The 9,128-nt window shown below is 32.9% G+C and overlaps 1 pseudogene; it reads right to left on the bottom strand.

The window, feature by feature from the left end:
- Window positions 1–1,557: 1,557 nt before the first annotated feature.
- LOC143645720 (trafficking protein particle complex subunit 13 pseudogene) lies at window positions 1,558–6,314 on the bottom strand (annotated as a pseudogene).
- Window positions 6,315–9,128: the final 2,814 nt, after the last annotated feature.

The following is a 9,128-nucleotide window of genomic DNA, read 5'->3' as shown; positions in this document are numbered from 1 at the left end:
GTTGACACACATTGTTCCATGGAGAAACAAAAGCTTGGCATCCAAAACAACAGCCCATGATTAAGAACGAGAAATACAAGAATCAAGATAGATAGCAGTGACGAGCCATTTTATTTGTCAATTTTTCTTGATAAAGTCAATTTGTCTTTTGCTCTTCAGTTCTTCTTGTATATGAAATGGGAAAAAATGTCATCAGGCTTTTATATTACGTTCTAAATCAAGTAGCTAACTTTCAACCACGGTGTTTTCAATTTATGGAGTTCAGAAATTATTTGTCACTGCCAGTTTACTGATAGTGTGGTTTCTGAGACATTAGAGAAAGTTTTCATGTTGGAATATAGTAGTTGTTTTTACAATAATGCATTAAAGATAGGTAAGTTGTAAGTATATTATACTAGATTATTATTTTGCCATATAAAACACAATAAATTACATTGTAAGATAAGAAGTAACCTTCAAAATCTCATGCATATCTAAAATATGCTTTTTAAATATACTACTCGAGCTTTATTTTGCACAGATTTTCATTAGTTAGTAATCCAATTCTGAACAGAGTTTTCATTTTGGAACAAATAATTTGGCATGACAATAAGTAATTAGGCATTTCAGAAAAGCCATTTTTTGTATTTGACTTAATGTACTCTTACATTTAAGATACTATGTATAAATTCTTGAATTTCAGTTTACCAAAGTAGGATAGCTTCTATTCAACAGCATAAATTTGGTTTTCTTGACAAAATTTTCAAACCTTTTATAACTTTCATGTTCAAAGTTGTTGATAGCCTTAACTTCCTCACCGTTTTGTTCATGACCTAAATAAACAAGTTTGATTACACGTGGTGACAGAGCTTTACTTTAATGTTAATACATGATCTAGCATTCAAGATCAAATACCCTTTAAATGTGCCTTATGAAAATGCGGTTTATTTTTCAATAGAAAAACAAAAACAAAAACAAAAAACCCAAACAACAGGACCTTTTGGCTTAGAGTTAGAAAATTATTAGTTTATTTATTTAGAAACAGCACTATCTTTTAAATTGGCAGCAGCATACCAGAAAGCCAGCTGGCCTGTTTTTGTAAACACAGCCATGTTCTTTCATTTACAATTCTCTATGCCTGTTTACATACTTCAATGGCAGAGTTGAGAGTAGTTGCTACAGACATGATATGGCTGTCAAAGACTAAATTATTTGCTATTTAGCCTTTTATGGAAAAAAGTTTGCTAACCCTTTTTCTAGAGCTTGCTCGATAAAACTGGTCTTAAGTGTAGAGCTCTTGGAGAGCAAAGTTCAGTGGCCATCTAAAATGGAACAAAATGAGATAATGTGTACAAGAAATACACAAATGTTCATTTAGAATATAATCCACAAAATCAAATCAGCAGAGGATCCTTTTTTAAAAGAAATATTTAATATTTTAAAGAGCTCAGTTTTACAAGAAAAACATTTAAATAGTACATACTTATTTTTGCCCTTATACTGACCATTTTACAAACTGACAAAAATACAGGAAATGGTTAAGAAACTAAATGGAAAACATAATATTGGAAATTTTCTTCAGCTTTCCACTTTAATGGTTGAAGATACCGCACAGACTTGTGCAATGTCATCATATTCATACACTGTCTTTAAGAATGTGTCTGTCAGTCTTAAGGTGGAAACACATTGCAGCCCCTGTACTGAAGACAGTAGAGTAAGAGTAAGGCAGAGAAAGGAACTCGGATGTAGCTTTTTCAGCTGTCTTCCTGAAATTCCACACTAGTGGAAGGAATTGGTATTGCACATTTCCAAAACAAGATCCATGGTCTTTTCACAGCAGTTTGTTATTTTACAGGTAATATAAAAAGGTTCTTCTAGGTTTATGGTATCTGGAATTGCCTCTCTCAAAGACAACTTAACATGCCCATAACCTGGAGCCGTTCTTTGAAGTTGGCTAGTCTGTAAGCTTCCCCTTTCACCTAGATTTGTTTTTCGCACTACATCAAATTTTCTAGCTATGAATACTCCCTTAAAGATGCCTCATTTTTCTGCAAACTCCTTCTTGGGCTCTAGGCAGTATAAATACAGGTAAATATCCATCGGCAGCAAATATGCTCTTCACCCAAAATGTAGACACACATTCTCCAGCTTGGTTAACAGAATTTGGTTCTGCTATGTTGCACAGTATAGATGGAGAAATCTCCAATGAAACCTTCTCCATAAACATGGGTGAGATTGTGATATTCTGAATCCAGGTTTTAAGAAATACTTCTTCAGTCTGCATTGTAAAATTTAGTTTCCACATCCAGTAGTCTGAGACTCTGAAATTTGAAGAATTTTCTAAAACATTTTTGTCCTCCACTTGGAGTTGTATAGCTCACCACAAACACCAAACTTCTCTGAAGACTAGTAACCAAGAACTTGGGATTCTCTGTTAGATGACAAGGCACAGGGCAATATCTGTTGGTCCTTCTTTTCCAGGTTTCATTGCTTCAGCTTCTAGTTTCTCTGTCTATGGTTTTTATTCTAAACTTCTCTGGGTGTTTCTCCCTTTTACTTCTCTTAATATCATCTCTTAGCTTCTGTATGTGTTTTATTCTCTTACAAAGGACTTTAGAATGAGGATTAAAACCCACCTTGAATCAACTTATGCTTTTAATTCATTGAAAATACATCTGTGTGCTGACACTAAGCTTAATGCCATAAGTAGTCGTACCTATGGGAGTGTGAATTTGGTTATGGAAATAGGCACATGTACAGTTAATATTTATTCAGTTCTTACACTGGATTAGCAAGTTTGTGGGATATACAGGGGAAATATATGTGGCATATTGATGAATAAAGATATTTAAGAGGTAGTCTGGATCTTGGTGATGAGAAAGGGAAATTTAGTCTCCTGTTTAGTGTGTATCCCCAGCAGAGTGCCTGGAATTCAGAATTAATCAATATAATTGAATTATTTGAAAGATGTACAGATTGAATTGTGTCCCCCCCCAAAAAAATAATTTATTCACATCCAAACCCCCAGTTGCGTTGGATGCAAACTTATTTGAAAGAACTTTGGAAACAGGAAAAGAGAGATAGAGATGGCCATGTGACAGGGGCAGAGATTGAGTTATGCCACCACAAAACAAGGTCTACTAGGGATTGCCAACCAGCCATCAGGAGCAGAAGAGAGGCATGGAATAAATTATCCCCTTTAAGAGGAAGCCTGGCCCTGCTGACACCTTGATTTCAGACTTCTACCTTTCAGAACTGTGAGACAAGAAATTAAGTCATGTAAGCCAATAAGTCTGTGGTATTTTGTTACAGCAGATCTGGAAAACTAATACAAAATATGTTTATATATGAAAGCAACAGGCAGAGTGACTTTTCAACTACCTGTAAGATATTAGACAAGACATTAAAATGACTGAATCTTAGGTTTTTCACTAGCAAAATGTTTTATTGGTCAAAACTCACTGTGGTTCGATCAAGAGTTTGTCCTTCTTGGAAGATAAAATTAGCATTCTGGTCCCTTTTGTGTTTCTAGAACTATATGCTTTATAAGTACATGGAAATCCAGAGAGCGAATGCTTATTTCTTGTGAGCCTGTTTATAATCTTTCAGCACTGCAGGAAATTCTTGCCATGCAGGCTTTATAGGATTATTTTATCAATTAAATAAAAAAATATTTGTAGAATCATTATAAAAAGGTGAAAACTATTAATAAAAAGTGAAATACTGCTGCTTCTGATTTTATTTTTATTTGTATACTGAGATATAATATTTTTCAGGTTTTATTTTTGCAATGATACTGAGAATAATATTTCTTTCTGTTATAATTTTGTGAATGTTTTATGAAAAATTCATCCCTGAAATTTATAAGCTGATTCAACCATACCTTATTCATGAAAAGTTCTCATAAAAAAAAAAAAAAAAAAAAAAAAATAGTACTTCCCGGACCCTGCACTTCCCCCCACCAAAAAAAAAAAATCCTTTAGAAAACTAGTACTTCTAATAGCTCCTGATAATAACGCCAAAACATTTTCTGTTTGAAAAGTGTTGATCAAAGATAAAATATTTTTATTTCTATGAGAAGTAGATTGGATTAACATCAATGTGCTTTATACTATAAGATTTAAATTTAGAATAACTTTTAAATGAAGAATAATTTAATAACTTGGGAACATTTAAAAGTCATGCATTGTGATAGCCTGAGGTGGTTGATCTGAACATTTTATCCCAATATCAATATATTTTAAAATATATTGAATATTTAGAATATAAGACATTTCTTTATGCATTAAAACTTTTTAAGGAAACAGAGGATCAGTGTCAACCTTCTTTTTGACTTAATTTTGATAATTATTTCCAAATCAGTAAAAGCTCATTTGGTTATTGGAAAACAATCAATACTTTCTCCATTAGTTTACAATCTAGAAACACAGAGAAATTGTCTAATCTGTTGATTATTATACATAGTAAAATACCTTCATTAACCAAACAGCATCTGTGCCATCTCTTTGGATTTTTGGCGAGGCACCACTCTGGACACTCCTGTATTTGTATTGGGTAGCAATTGACAGGATGTTTCCAGGTCGAATTTCCTGTTCAAGCGTTAGCTCCACCCTTTAGGAGCTGCAGGATGTTGGGCAATTTACCTAAGCCCTGTGGACCTTGGTTTCCTTATTTGTAAAACAGGGAAAAACAAAACAGGCCTTCAGCAACTGGGTGCTGCGAAGATCAATGAACATAAATAATACACTTAGAAAAATAAGGTGCATGCAATGACATTAGTACTATGGGTGTGTTGGTGATTATTTTGTTTGTTGACCACTTCAAGGCCTAAATCCAGAAATGAGCACTCAGTTGCTTTTCTGATACACACATGAAACTAAAGTCGAAGCAGAGACAGCATGCTAATTTTTAACAAGACTTTATTGGACAACCAAATAAGTATTTACTAAAGCAATGCTGAGACTAATTTCCCTTCTTTACAAGATGGTGGTAGATTAGTCATGTTTCCATGGTACTGCATACTGATCACTTATCACTGATCACTTTTACTATCACTTATCATTTGATTTTAAATAAATGTTATTATATATTCTTTTTAATAATTTAAAATAATATAAAAGAAATAACTGTCATTTCTTCTCCCCAATTGTGAAGACTGCTAATGTTTGGTAATATACTTCCAATGTTTTGCTGTATGTAAATTCAAATACATAAATGAGTTTGTTTTAGAAATGCTATCTTTAAATCTAATTAATCATGAATCTAAAATTGAACAAATAAGCAGCCAAGGCTATTACCTGTATATGGCATATAGAGCAGTTGCTTGCATGTATAATTTTGTCAACTATTGAATGAACACTTCAAAAGTTTGAATTCAAGGTGGTACCAAATTAAATTATTTACCTCAAGAAAATTTTAATGATATGTATATATATCTGAAATTTTCTGATTTTTATTTTAACAACTCATTATGGGACTCTTTCCATGTAACTTAAGGCACGGAATTAAGAAAGAAATATAGGTACATTTCCTTAAAATTCCAGTGTAAATTTCTTCCCTATAACACTTAACATTTCATGACAAACAAAAGATTATTCAAATTAAACTGATCATATATCAGGATATTTCCCAAAATTTTGTGCATGCATGCGAAAGCCAAATACATTTTTTCATAAGTTTTGAATCTCTGATAAACATGAATTGATTTTCTATGTTTTTCTCCTGCACTGTGTTAAAAATAACTTTTAGGGAAAAAAATAACTGCACTGTGAGCAAAAATAACTTTAGGGAAAAAAATCATTTCTGCTGCTCATGTTCAAAAGGATGTTTCTTTAAAGCATGGTTATATCTTCTTTCAGAGTCATATATATATTTTAATTGAGTGATGAATAATACTTGGGTTGACTTTACTTACATAGAACTGAGCAAAGATAGTAGAATGCATTTCTTTACTAAGTGAGATTAAGTAGAATACCGCAATGTCTTTTTCTCTGTACTAAAGAGGATAATTTCATTTCAGAAATAACCTTATTGCATGTTTTAAAACTTTTGCTTCTCTACAGCTGCAGAGTGTGCTTCTCTATATTAAGTTCATAGTTCTACCATGCAGATTTCATAAATTTTCAAAATTTCAGAATTAAATGAAGAATTTAAGAGCACAAGCTGATAAGATTGTGTAACTAAAAATTTATGGGTTTTAATACCAACTATTATCTTTATTCATGCTATGCTAACTGTGATTTTCAGGCTGTTGATATGAGCCATAATAACTTACCAATTTCCAGTTGGGCATAGTTCATTATAGTTACAACTGTGGCAGTCCTTTTATGGTACATTGGTGAAAATAAAGTTGAGTTGATGATCTTGTAGACTGGAGTTCACAATGTCATATTTTAAAATTAATATAATGTTGGCATACTTATCAAAACTTGGAAGACAAACATTAAAATTAATAGTGTTTATTTTTCTGTGATCTGCTTTCCATTCCCTTGTAATCAATTTTTTTTAGGGGGGGTGCATTTTCTGGAAATCAAACCTGGGTCTCCTGCATGGAAGATGAGCATTCTAACCACTGAACTTACTGTGCCCCCCTTTGTAATCAATTCTTCATGACCATATTTTCATCTATTTCTTTAGAGAACATTTCAGTTCAAACTACAAACATTTGACTAGCCTAGGGAACTTAAACACAATAATATAGAATGCAGTAGCATTGAGGGGAAAATATTATGTCTACCTTCAATAGTTATAGACCTAAATCAAAAGTTGCATTATGTAAAATTCAATAATAGTTCTTCCCAGATTTATCTTCTTCATTATGAAGCTGTTAGATAATATTTAAAATTAAAGAGAGGGTTTGTCAGAGTGGTGCTTATGAAATAACCATGCTACTCAATCATCTTGAAGTTTGTAATTCCATTAGTAGAAGAGTTAGGCACAGCCAGTGTGCACATTTTCCTATTTCCTTTCAGTTATGCTTTTAAAATAGTAACTGGGTGAACACAACCATGATGACTTGTGTGTATTTATGTATTCATTTGCTTATTTGTGAGAGTGAAAAAAAATTTCCAGTAGAATTCTAGAATGCCATTCAGTATTCAGATTCATTAGGGACATAAAGTTCTAAACCTCTGACATTTGAATGATAGCTAAGGCAGGTGCATCACAAAAAAAAGCTAGGAGAAACCAGCACTATGGCCAATTAAAAAAAATCTAATTTGGTAAGGCTTTGTTAAACAATAAAACTTTCCTTTCCTTTTACTTTTTTCTTTATCTTTACATATACATATGTACAGAATATTAAGGAAAAGTAATTGCATGTGACAAATGCCATTTTTAAAAATAAAATTAATTAGGAAGCTGTCTTGGTCTGAAGCTGTATGTTCTTAAATCTAATCCATACCTGTGGGTGTAAACTCATATTAGGTAGGACGTTTTGATGAAACTACTTCAGTTAAGATGTGACTCACCTCATTCCGGATGGGACTTAATCCTTGTACTAGAATGCTGCATAAATAGAATAAAAACAAGGAGGGAAGCCACAGAAGAAACTGAAAGCAGATGTGAACATATGCCATGTGTCAGAGGAGCCAAGAGTCACTTGTCTTCAGGAAGAAAGCATTGCTTTGACTTTCCCTTGATTTGGACATCTTCTTGGCCTCAGATTGTAAGCTAATAAATTCCCATTATTTAAGTCAATCATTCCATGGTGTCTGCTTCAAGCAACCTATGAAACTAAAAGAGAAGCTAAATTTCATAAGGGCAATCTTTGTTCACTACTCTCACCCCCATACCTAGAACAATGCCTGGTACATATTGGAATGTCAAAAGATATCTGTTACGTGAGTGAGTAATAAATGAAGAAATATATGTTAATAAATAGGGTATATATTGGCTCTCACATGAATTAATAATTTTGGTGGGGGGATAAAAAGGATGTCTGTCTAAATTATAGACTAGAATGTTAATGTGGATTATTCTTAATAGAAAATTGAAAACCTATAAAAAGAAAAGAGATTGAGACTGTTATGTTTCCAAAGGTTGATATAAATTAAAAGTGAATACTCTCTTCTCCGCTTTATTTCTTGAGATTTTTGTGGATCAAGTATTCATGATAGGGACTGATAAAAGATGTTGCTTGCATTTCCTAGACTGCTCAGAGATACCAGAAGGCACATGGAAGCCTCTGCTGGCCTCTCTTTTCTCTTCTGGGTTTAGTTGCTTTCAGCTTCTTAATCCCGTGGCTCACTGTTTCTTTTTCTCTTTCCCTCTGTTTTCATTACTTTTATATAACACTCCAGTAATAGGATTATGTCTCATCCTTAATGAGGTGGGTCACACCTTAACTGAGGTAGTCTCATCTAAAAGTCCTACTTACAATGGGTTTACACCTACAGGAATGGGTTAGTTTTAAGACATGCTTTTCAGGTTTTCACACAGCTTCAAAGAGATATATTCATAAGTTATATTTTAATTCACATGATGCACAAATATTTTCATTGCTTTTATTACATGACAGATACTATGTGAACACTGGGGATACAGCAATTATTGCCACAAATTGTCCTTATCCTTATAAAGTTAACATTCTAGTACAGAGGATGTTATTTATTTATGGATGATATCTTTGATCTACACAAAGAAACAAGGAGTCAGCTGTAGTACTAGCTTATTTTTTTGAGAATATGGGACTCAGCTCCCTTTTTAATTCCTGATTTGTTTCAGCAATTCTGGGCAGAGGATATTCTTTTAACTCTCTTCAAAGGATAAAGGATGAATGAAGAATACTTGATATTTGTATTTAGAATCTGATGCAATATTTACTTAGACAAAATGAGCTGGAACCAGAAGAAAAGATAAAATGAAAATAAAAGCAATAAAATGAAAACTTAGATTAGATGTACAGAGGGTTCATTTGTTAAGAAACAATTAGTCTATTCCTGCACGTAGAAAAGCATTTTCATAAATTCAGAACATACAAGAACCTTTTAAACTCTAAATTTAGAAATAAACTGAAGTCTTCAAGGAACAAGCCCTATTTAATACAGGCAAAGAGCCAGTTCCTTTCTTCTACAGATAGCAGTGGCTATTGCTCATAATGAACTTGGAAGCAGGTGCTTTTACATGCCTGTCATTAGTATAAAGGCCCT

Source organism: Tamandua tetradactyla, chromosome 9 (genome assembly GCF_023851605.1).
Source record: "Tamandua tetradactyla isolate mTamTet1 chromosome 9, mTamTet1.pri, whole genome shotgun sequence".
NCBI lineage: Eukaryota > Metazoa > Chordata > Mammalia > Pilosa > Myrmecophagidae > Tamandua > Tamandua tetradactyla.
This window is presented reverse-complemented; position numbering and strand designations above follow the sequence as displayed.